The sequence below is a fragment of the Brienomyrus brachyistius genome, unplaced genomic scaffold (genome assembly GCF_023856365.1).
Source record: "Brienomyrus brachyistius isolate T26 unplaced genomic scaffold, BBRACH_0.4 scaffold84, whole genome shotgun sequence".
NCBI lineage: Eukaryota > Metazoa > Chordata > Actinopteri > Osteoglossiformes > Mormyridae > Brienomyrus > Brienomyrus brachyistius.
In genome coordinates, this window is record NW_026042359.1 from 52,110 (window position 1) to 64,739 (window position 12,630).

Here is a 12,630-nt window from a genome sequence, read left to right on the forward strand (position 1 = left end):
AACGGGAGAGAAAGTAGTTGTATGGTTAAGTTTAGCCGACATTAAACGGGAGAGAAAGTAGGCGTTGTGGGACAGAGTGTACGGTGTTCTATGTGGATGTGTTTTTATAGGTTTTAGATTAACCTACACGATCCACCCTAAAAGCAACAATGTTAGGTTGAAGAAACTGTTAGTAATCATTTGTTATCATTTCTGTATAATCAGCAATGAGTGTAAATATGTATATACATTATTTTGTTTTCCTTTATCTTCATACTTTAGATTATATTAGTTTACACGTATCCTGAGCACGTGTTTAAATAGTTGTCCACCTGAGTAAAACCAGAACTTCTTCTTACTCTCACAGTCCTTTCTTTGTTCTCACTCCAAGACCCCTGCCCCCCATTGACTATAAAAAAAGGTGCCAAGGGGAACCACCCTTTGTAACACATTCCTTTGTAGCCTAGCATGCAGAGAGTGTGGTTACCCTTGCGCAAGTAAAACTTTAAGTGTGTTGTCTCGTAATTAATGGTGTGTGCAGAGTTGGAGTGGAAAGCCTGACGCTTTCTCCAACATATACTGTACTGTAGTTTGGTCCTGTGTGCAGAGTTGGAGTGGAAAGCCTGACGCTTTCTCCAACAACAGTGAAAGTCTGTACTCAACTCAAAAGCCTGGACTGCCACCTGACCGGACATTTCTCTGTGAGCTTTCATATGATGTTTCGTATTTTGTCACATAAACTGTGCTGTTTGTTTTTTGTATCCTGTGATATACCTTTCAGTAAAATACCTGAAATATTTACATAATGGTTACATTTGCCTTTTATTGTCTCATATACATATATGAAATGTCTCATTTCATATACATGAAAGTTAATTCATACTTGGATGAGCATCAGACATTTTTTATACAAAGAATGAGGTACAGCTGTCATAGACCTGAACACCCAAATAGCCAAAGGTGCCTTGTAGGTTTGTAATGACAACCATGCACATAAACATTAAACTATATGCAAACCAGTGCTGGGCAGTAATGCGTAACTTAGTAAGGCATTACTGTAATTTGAATCTTTTTTAGTAACGTAGTAACTTAATGCATTATAATTTTAAAATTAATAACTGCATTACAGTTACACTTTCAAGTAACTTTACGTTACCGCTACGTTACCAATAAAATCAAGTGCTTTAACATCTATATTGTAAAAACAGAAATAATAATTGACAGTAACCTGACAGTGGCAGGCAGATGTCTGTTTAACAGTCGCACATGCGACGTCATTTACAGGAGACCTACATGCATGCGAAACCAGCTCAAACAAAAACAAAGTGAACATGGCGAGTGAGAAGTACGTGTTCAGTAGCTGGAATTCATCTCGGCTAAAGGCAAGAACATTTTTGTGAGTTGTACGTTATGTGGGGGTAAGAAATCATTGTCAACTTCAAAAAATTCAACATCTGAAAGGGCAGCACTGCGCAGTGAAATTAGTGGAGAAAATACCAGGTGAAGCGACTGATGAGCCCAATGCCAGTACATGTCCCACTCCTGCCAAGCAGCAGGCTGGATTTCTCCTGTCAAACACCAACTATAAGTGGAGAAGACCTAAACAAACTTGTGGCTGGGTATATTGTGGACAGAATGCTACTTATTTCCACTGTGGATTCTCCTTCCTTTTGTCACATAATTGAGAAATTATCTATTCTACACGTTTGCCTACCGCGTAGAAAAACATTTGCTGCCTACCTGGATAGAGAATATGCAACGATGGAAGCTAATTCAAAATCAAAATACTAGTTTGAGTAGATCACAACAATACTTATTATACTGTATATTGTTCATCCCATAAAAGGCAGATTATCGGACTATAGTAAATAGCCTGCACTGTAGCCTAAATAGTAAAATAACAAAATAAACATGTCTAATTGTACAGCTACAATACATTTTTTGTTCTCTTCAGGCTATCCAGACTCGTTTTGCATATGTGCACTTCTTGCTGCTGTCAGTTGTCCAGAATTCGAACTCCGATGGTTAAGGGATGAGTGTAGGAAACAGGAACTGAAGGAGCTTCTGATAGCAGAGTGTGACACAGTTGCTCCTGTAGCAGAAGAAACTGCCAATGGGCACACAAAGTCAGCCATACCTGGTGATGGGATGGACTTTTTTGGTTTTGAACTCGAGTGTGAGGAGAGCTACTCTGCAGAAAAAGAAGTTATGGTGATGAGTATGTGCTTCCTCACCATGGACTGGGTGTCTGCAGGAATCCAAAGCGCTGCTGGACATTAACTCAAAGGCAGGACAGAACATTCCACACCCCACTGCAACGCTAGTCTCAGTTCCAGTACAGAAGCCACTCTTGTTCATGTTTTAATCCAGCCCTGTAATCGTGTCCATATTTTTGTGTTCATCAAATTGTTTTCACAAAAATAAAGTGTGTCTTTTAATAAGGTTGTGCCCTTTTCTAAATGACCAGGCCAGATGGCAAAAGCTGAAAAAAGCATTTTACTATTTTCCAGTTTTCTTTAGTTTCAAAGAACAAAAACCGAAGTTAGTATAGGCTGGGAGAAGACGCCCAAGTGGCTGCCTAGCGCCCCCTGGCGTGCTGACCTCAAATCATTCAAAAAGGGGCAGAGAGTGAAGAGCAGGTTGAAGATTAAGATGCTGAGGGTACCGGGTAGTTTTGGGTTCAGATCTAATCTGTTTCTAAGGAAATAAGGCTAATTGTTTATGAATCTAATCATTTATGAATGACTATTACCTGCTCTGCTACAGTTTGATGAAGTCTGCGGCGTCGGATGGGGGGGGACTGAATTTTCCCCGGCTGGGGGGTGAGGATTGCATTGTATATCGTAACATTGCTCGGCACGAATGCAATAATCACATCATGAAAGGATGCGACATAGGAGAGATTTCAAATTAATATATTTTTCATCAGTTAAAATAAGAGCGACAGTGGTTATGGTACAGTTTCACAACTTAACTAGTTAAAAGATAACTCCATAATCCACAGGATAAAATGATGCTCATACAATGCAACATTCAACATGGGGTAGTAAAGTGATATGTGGCAGAGTGAAGTATGATGTGGAGCAGTGGTGAGAATGCAGAGAACGCTGCAGCAGTATTAACAAATGAATAAGATGCTCATTTTTATCAGACCGCATGTTGTTCTTTAATGTTTTGTCCAAAATGTTCCTACAGTTGCACTGCACCATTTCAAAATGTGTAAACTATTTCACGGTATCTTTTCTTTTTTTCTATAAATGTTTGTGCAAATGTTTCATGGTTATTTTGCTCACATACAGTCTTTATAAATGAGGCCCCTAGTTCCTGGTTCCAGGTTCCAGGGTGGTCTCAACGTAACGTTACCTGTTCAACGCAAAATCACACCTGCTAAAATGGGTATTTATGATTTCTCCACAGGACACAAAACATATACATTTGTCATACAGAACTGCAACAAATTAAGTTCTGTTAGTACTAGGCCCGTAAGTCCCAGTTCTTTGGGTGCTACAACAGCTAACTACCCTTCACAACCAGCTTGCTCTGACCTACAGAGTGGTAGAGGTGTAAAGCAATTCACCCACAGGGATCAATAACACATCAATTATTAATATTTACTTAGTGTTCATTATTATTGAATGGTACTTAATTTCTTATAAAGTTCAATTATGAAATAAAACTGCAAAAGTGTAAAAAACTCAATTTTACTATATATATATATACACACACCAGAGTACCTGGAGAAAACCCCACGACGACATGGGGAGAACATGCAAACTCCGCACACATGTGACACAGGCAGAGACTCGAACCTGGGTCCTAGAGGTGCGAGGCAACAGTGCTAACCACTGCACCACCATGCCGCCCTATATATATGTCATGACCCGGCTCGTCGGCTCCTCGTGTGCCACACCCCCTGATTACCCACGTGTGCTTCCCTGATCGTCTCCATCTGGGTCTGCTTATTTTGATTAGTCACGTCCTATTTAAGTCATGGTCTTACCTGTTCCCCTTGTCCGTTGTAGGGAGCCGCCCACTGGCCCAATGGCGGAATCCAATGGCGCAGCCGAAGGCTGTGAATGCGTGTTGGTCCTTCCAAGCGCTCCTGGGAATTACTTACCCTTTTTAATATACAAGATATTCTTTTAGACACATATCTGACTCCATTTTATTAATGACCTTATTTCAGTATATTGTAGTCATGACGTTTATGTTGTTCGGATTACTTCGAGACTCTCCTTTAGATTACCAACTCTATTTTACCCCTGACGAAGGAGTGCACCAGATTCGCCTCGGCCGACAGGGCGATCCGTGGGCTTGTTCCACAGGGTTTGTCTTAGATGCACGGAAATCGCCACCATTTAAGACAATGTCAGCCTCTGATTATTCGGGTCCCTCGACCTATATAATTCCCCAAAGGCCCAGTGTCTGCCAATTACTGAGCATGTGGGTGCCTCGGAGATTAAGCCGATGTTTACCCGAACCACACGTACGTTCACCTCAGAGGCTCAGCCGGGGGCAGCCCATATCATAACATGTGTCAACCTCAGCGGCTGTGACGGCGCACCTTTTGTTGCAGTAGTTTGTACGAGGTTTTACTTTGGGCTCGTCTCAGGGACTCCGCCGATGCCGCCCATTGTCTTACCATGTGAGCGTCTCAGGGACTATGCCCGGTGCCTAGGAACATAGTGTGTACGCCCCTCAGAGGGTAGACCGGTACCTTTCATCAGCATGTGTTGACCTCAGAGGTTAAGTCGGCCCGTAACTGAGCGTGTGCGAACTCCAGAGGTGCGGTTTTGGTATCCACCTAACTTAACTTGGGCAGTCGAGTTTGGGACCCGGATAAAGGGGATTTAACCCAGAGGCTGCAAGATAGTATTTACCACTTTAGTCCTAATCAGGATAGAAGCCCAATCTGGAAAGTTTATAAAGAAGTTAGCAAATCAGACAGTCATGAAGTAATCAAGACAACATTTATTAAACATATTACAATATATAATTATTGACATGTGGCCACATACTTGTAAATACATTTGGACAAATACAATATTAAACAATCACATTCCTCAGCTGAGAGTGCACAAAGTTCTGCGGAAAGTATCTGACTACAGATGGACTTTCACGCAGTTCTCTGTGGGAGCTCTGATTACAGAGTAACTCCCCGAATCCTTCTGAGGCCCTTCCTTAAGTATCCAAACCAGGTGATGGCATGTCTCTGAAGACTGACCAATTTCGGTCAACGGTTAATTTTAGGGGCATTGTTGGCCTTGGTTCTCAAGTCCTCAGCCAATCAGATCACTTTAGGGGGTGGTCGTAATTCCCTTGTTCTGCCATGTGAGAGGCTCTCTCAGTTTGGTGGGTTTAGCCGAAGTTTCTATAGTTCTCTTAGGGAAAACTATACTGCCTTAAATCTGAGTGTATAACACTCGCCGTCTCATGCCTATTCAAACGAGACCAAACATGCGTGTATTTGTCCCTAACATCTATGTGTGGTGAGTTATCCTATTTCTAGTGGAAAAGGTGTCTGTGTCTGGGGACTGACAGCTGTTGTTGCTGTGGATTGACTGTGGAACTCCGGCCACTCCAGGGGGTGAAAGGTCTTGCTTTTTCTGTATTGCTCCAGTTATTCTCAGGAGCCGGCAGGGCTTTGCCTTCCTTAAAAGGGATGGTTTGATGCGTGGAGTCCAATCTTGCCTGGGCCAGTGGATCCTTTTCTTGGAGTTCTGAAATAGACTGATGCAGGCTGATCAGAGTTGGGGCCTGCAGGACCTATAAGTTTTATGTCCTTACACCGTCATTGTGGATCTCTTGTGGTTATGGTGTGGTTTCGTGTTGTTCTATGGTCCCAGTTCCCAAATTAAACCCGTAGTTTGCCCGATTTTGTCCGTCTCACCTAGTCTTTGCACGCCTGCCCGCACGATCACCGCTGCTCTGCTCGCCCCAGATCGTGACTTTATATATATATATATATATATATATATATATATATATATATATACACACACACACACACTGTGAATTCAGTCAGGTTAGTGAATTCAAGCATGGTACTGCGATAGGATGCCACCTGTGCAATAAGTCCATCTGTGAGATTTCCTAGCTACTAAATATTCCACACTGAACTGTTAGTTGTATTTTACCAAAGTGGAAAAACTGGGAACAACAGCAAATCAGCCATGAAGTGGTAGGCCACATAAAATCACATCACAGTTCGGGCTTGTTTGAGGAGCTGTCTGTATGCTGGGTAGAGGAATGGAGACCGTCCAAAGTGGGGACCAGGTACAACCTTGTACGCCTCCTTCACATTGCTATACATGTATGTTTTTTTCCCATGTAGGAAATGTAAGGTGTTGTTGGTATGCTGGTATCACAGTCCCTAAGTTACAATGATTAAAATCACCAGTTACTGTAAACACTGTATCATTATGTTTGTTTTCTTGTGCGCTTATAGCCTCATTCAATGTGCCCAATGCTGCCGTGCAGTTTGCATGTGGAGGAATGTAAACAGGCAGAATGAAAGCAGCGTTAAACTTCCTAGGCCAATAAAATTGTCCGCATTTCAGCATTCAGTGCTCCACATCAATTGAACAGTGTTTACATCACTTGAAAAGTGACAGTCTGAGTACCACTGGTTGTTGATGTAAATGCAGATTCCCCCCCCCCCCTACTGAGTTTGCCAGATACTACTGTGCAGTCCCTGTGATGAATGGAGTGAGTCTGTAGCCGGACAGCTGCTTCTACAATATTGTCCTACAGCTATGTTTCAGTGAAAATCAGCGCACAGCAGTTTTTAATTCTTAATCCTAGTCCCAAGTTCATCCATATTATTTTCGAGAGATCGAATATTAGCAAGCAGAAAGCTAGGGAGAGCTGGTCTGATACATACCTCTAGTCTTAGTTTAACATGTAGCCCTACCTCTCAGCTCTGCTGCAAGTGGGCTCTGCCTGCAAGATTTCTGACAGAGGGGATAATCCAAATCTGGCAGATTAAGAATAATATTGTGAAGTTGTATACCAATCTCTACCTCAGTGTCCTCTCTAAGATGCCAAATAGTCTACCTGCTGGGGAAACCTCTGAATGCTTAGGTTCACCCATTCCTACTGCAGGCACAAGCAGACTGATGGGATGTGCCAGAGATGTGGTCAGAGCATGGCTGCATAGTAATGATACTGTCACTGCCACTGGAGATGTGGATGCAGTCCTTAGTATCCTGAAGCAGTATTCTTATTTGACTGTGCATTCTGGGATGCCTCCAGCAGATTTTTGTTCAACCAAGTCAGATGCTAGGGAGGATCCTCTGGACTATTGGATTAGGCTGAATGAGGCAGCAGATGATGCCAAGGGGTTTATTACATGAGAGGTTAGGGCACTGCCATGTCTATTAGAAATTGCTCTGTAGGAATATCTTATTAATGCTTTTACATTTATCTGATGCTTTGATCCAAAGCAGCTTACAGTAGATGAGTATTTATGTCTGCTCCCTGGGACTCAAAGCCCTTTAGTGCCCCGGTGTCTCAGCATATGGTCGCTGCTGATCCTGGTGGGAGGGGACTTGTCATTGGTGATGTAACCACTACTGTCCAGCTCCTCTACCATTTGCTTCCCATTGTAATTTCTCATGTCAAGGTGCACCCTGGGGCGGCATGGTGGTGCAGTGGTTAGCACTGTTGCCTCACACCTCTGGGACCCGGGTTCGAGTCTCCGCCTGGGTCACATGTGTGTGGAGTTTGCATGTTCTCCCCATGTCGTCGTGGGGTTTCCTCCGGGTACTCCGGTTTCCTGCCACAGTCCAAAAACATGCTGAGGCTAATTGGACTTGCTAAATTGCCCGTAGGTGTGCGTATATGAGTGACTGGTGTGTGAGTATGCCCTGCGATGGGCTGGCCCCCCATCCTGGGTTGTTCCCTGCCTCGTGCCCATTGCTTCCGGGATAGGCTCCGAACCCCCGTGACCCAGTAGGATAAGTGGTTTGGAAAATGGATGGATGGAAGGATGTGTGGGTGTGAGTATCTGTATATAATTAATAAATCATTCATATTAATCAGATATTAATCATGATTAGATAAAAGGTAAAACACTAACCTGAAGACAGGTTATGTTCAGGGAGAAATGTACACACACTGAAATAAATTTGCAACATCAACCTGTCCAATGCTAGGATATTACCTTCATCAACTCAGCCAAGTCTGTGGCTAAGAATGGCATCACTGGTTCATCAGTTTGATATCTTGTCAAGAAAGGAGTGAAGGTCCTGATGATGGCTATGTAGAAATGTAGCTTTGCGAAGATGAGGGGGTCTGTCTGAGCAGCTTCAAGGGTGTCACACAATGCAGTTCCTGGATTTGGTAGCTTCCTCATTCTGACTGCATCCAGGTACATGGTCAGAGACGGCCACACCTCCAGGGCTCTCTCTGCTACTGGTAAGTTTTCAAGCCATTGGTGGCTACAGGATGCAAGTGGAAATTTTGCAGATTTAGTAAAAGCAGGAGTGGAGTTTAAAAAAAAGTGGAGGAGTTTAAGTATCTCGGGATCTTGTTCAAGAGTGGGGGAACGATGGAACGGGAGATCAACAGGTTGATCGGTGCGGCGTCAGCAGTCATGCGGGCGCTGCATCGGTCTGTCATGGTGAAGAGAGAGCTGAGCTAAAAGGCAAAGCTCTCGATTTACCAGTCGATCTACGTTCCTACCCTCACCTATGGTCATGAGCTATGGGTAGTGACCGAAAGAACGAGATCGCGGGTGCAAGCGGCCGAAATGAGTTTCCTCCGCAGGGTGGCTAGGCTCTCCCTTAGAGACAGGGTGAGGAGCTCAGTCATTCGGGAGGGACCCCGGATTAAGCGGAAGATGATGGATGGATGGATGGATGGATGGATGGATAGTAAAAGCAGTGAAGTCCTCTCTCCTTGCTGGCACACTATGGAAGAGAATACAAATGGCTTTCAAACTTCCTCTATCTGCCATATGGAGAGACCACATTTGCTGGCATTATATAGGGTTTGAAGGCCACAGCTCCCAACCACAATCAGCTGAGTACCCTCATACTGCTCACGCTGTTCTTCATGAAGCAGTTCTAAAAACTTCCATTTTACATTTGGTCTATCCATGGAGACTGAAAGCAGCTGATGAAAAACTGAGTGTCATTTATCAAGCATATATAGACTAGGTTATCATCTATCACACATCTATCAGTCCTATGTATTTAATTCCGTATCAAAGTATGTTTCCCCAGTCCAGTCATTGAAGTCGCTACCTGTATTGCCCCGTGTTCCTAGCTGGTTTCCCCAATAAATCCCTTGTTTCCCAATTCTCCGGCTTCCTACTTCCTCGATCTGTGACAACAATCAACATGAACACACCACAGTCCACAGAACCAATCTGTTGAGGAACATCCGGCAAAATACAATGCAATACTAACGAAGACATTTGTTACAATTCTAATACAAATGTAACAATAGAAAATGCTGAAACCCACTTTACCATGTTGTTCAAGTATTTTCCAATGTCCTGGGCTTATTCGGTTTATCAGTTTGCTGCAAATAGAAATTTGGAATTCTGGGGGCAATATAACTACAGCTTTTCATGTAAACGGGATTAAAACTCAATGTAGGAATTAATGGACACACAGAAAACCTTTTCTCACATGTATAAATGTTTCACTGTTGCGCAGCGTCTGGCTGTGAATGTTACATTAGTAACATTAGTACATGAGTGTATGACAGTCTCTGCCCCAACTGTCGGCAGGAAAGAACGAAGAAAATTATGATTAAAAGATTTAAAAACGCCAAACAATACGACTTAAATATATAATTTATTGTAGAAGATATGCCTACTATACATATGGTCAGGACCGCACATAACTGTATGGTACGCAAGTATGCATTCTCCGTGAACGCGCGGCAATTCCTTGCTGTAGCAGCGCAAATTCGCATGTATTTTATGCGCATTTACGCTGTTATGGCAAAAAATTACCGTGCATTTTAACATTAATGGGGCTAATTTGTACTTCTTTCGCGGCATGAAGGCTAGAATGCACAGTGATTTCTTGTCATAACAGCGCGAATGCACATAAAATAAATACGCATTTGCGCTGCTACAAAACATTGCAGCGCGTATAGCTTTAGACAGCGAATGAGTACTTGCATACCAGTTATGTGCGCCCTGCATGTGATAATTCTTGCATACATAATATAGCACCGAATTTGGTCAGCTGGTTTGTGTCACGGGACGCTCCGGAAGTGGGCGAACGCGCTGGAAAGGCGAGCGAGCAAAGAGCAGGCAAGCAGGTGTAAGCAGGGTAAACGGGAGTTTAATTAGGAAGATCCGGGACAGGAAACATAGGACGGCTACTGACATCAATGACGGACGAAGGACTCAGGTAAGACACGGACTGAAATACACAGGACTGATTGAAAATAATCAGACACAGCTGGGTACAAATCGAGAAAGAACACGTGGGTAATCCGGGGGCGTGGCACACACGAGGAGCCGACGAGCAGGGCATGACAGTTGGCATGAGATTTTCATTTCAAGACAAGTCTACTACACACGTACTTACATGTATATAATAGTTTTATTACCTTGTAAATAATATGTAGGGTTTGCAAACTGCCCCAACGCTTTTGGTGTAGCCAATTTTAGGTCCATAAGAATTATTGCTGTGAGCGTTTCAGTCTGAAAGCGCGAGTCTCGCGCCAGATGCGTCAGAGTTGGCAACCTGCTTATGGCCGAATCGAACCTACGACCGGTCAGTCGAAGCCGAACGCGGCCGAAAGTCGCCGATGAGCTGCATAGAATCGCATTGTCTGTTATGGTTGGAATGGGCGTCCATGACAACAGCTTGATTACTTTTGAATCACATGTACTTATCTTCTCAAACGTCTTTCGAGCATCTTGGCGAGTGGCTGTAGTTTGAAGAGATTTAATATCTTAAAAATGGAGAGCAAAGAAATGAGAGTACTTAAGATTAAAATTAAAATAACAGCTAAGAAATCTGACACCCATTTAGAAAAAAATGAGGCCGTAGAAAAGAACAGCAGCGAGAAGGTGGAGAACGTCAGCACTGGCGAACGATGTGATCAAGAAGACGGATGAGACGGACAAGCCGTGTTCTACTCTTTCGGTGAGTGTTACGGGACTGAGTTAAGGGAAAATGTAGTTTGTGCTATGGCGGAATATAAAAAGAAAGGGAAAAAAAGCAATGCTTTAGTTTGCCGATTGAGATTATGTAAACCTTGGATGTTATAATGTGTCATCGATATGTACATGTTCCTGCAATGTGATTTCGTTATGTGTAAATGGGGAAAAGGGATATGTTTTATTTTTCTACTGCGCCATATTCCCTTCCCATATTTTCCTTTTATATGTTCGTAGCCCAGGTTAATACTGTGTGATAGTGTGTGAAGCCCTGAAACCAAATTATATCGAGGATATTGTGGTTATGACATAATTGATAAAACTATATGTATGGTTTAATGATTATGCAATCTGCGACGTGCCGGTTGGTTTTTTTATGATTGCTGAAATCCTGTTCGACATCAGTGGACGTTTACTCAGAGAGGAGTACGGTCACACGCACCCTGCCAGGATCTGCACCGGAGCCGAGCGCCCTCCGTTAAATTTCAGATAAGAAAAGAAAAAGAACAGTCGGAGGAAAGCTTTGCTGACTGATCGCGGTAAAGTTGGTTTTATGTTCGATTTTCGCTACAATTACTGTCATCTAAACTGCAATATCTTCGGGATCATGACGGTAATTCTTTTCAGATTAGGCTCCACGTGTGAAGTTAAACTAGAAGAATATTTCACACTTTTAGCTCCACATTCTCCAGCAATATGAATTAAAAATATAAAGCGAGACGGGATCGAATATCCTTCTGCTCACCCAGAACTGCCCGAAAACTTAGAGACTGTCTTGAAAGTGCAATGCCAATCACCACAACAGCACTAGTGCAGTCAATTGGAGCGTAATCTGAAAATTATTACCGTTATGATCCCGAAGATATTGCAGTTTAAATGTCAGTAAATGTAGCGAATATCGAACATAAAACCAACTTCCCCGCGGTGCGGACTGACTGGACTGAAATGACTGACAATATAGCAATGTTGTTCTTTTAAATATTTCTTTGACTAAGTTTTGCCTGCTCATGAGCAAGGTTATCTTTTGTGGGGTGAAAGTATTTGTTTGATATTATGTGTTATAACTATTTGGTTTGCCCTGGTATTGTTTTATTTGAGAGGTCTGTAATAATACGTATATATTTAATTCTTTCTTTTTGTTGGATACGGAAACCCAGACTAGAATGGAAAGCGGTTTAGAAATGATTATACAGAGATGGAACCAGTCTGATCCTTTGAGAGGAGATAGTTTATTGTTATACTATTAATTACATAAAAGGTTACAGGTCAAAATAAATAAATAAGATAAGGAAATAGCAATCATCCTCCTCCCGAGCCTAGAAAGAATGGTTACATATTGCAAAGCTCTTGTTTTATCTTATCTCAACCTGTGTTATCCTATTTTATTTTAGGATAGGTTTGGTGAAGACAGAATAGGATGAGATAGGATAGGAATGGCTAACATAAGAGTGTAACCGGTGAGTGACGTGGACTATGTCACTCACAGGTCACGTGTTGGGCTGCGGTATACGAGCGACTGG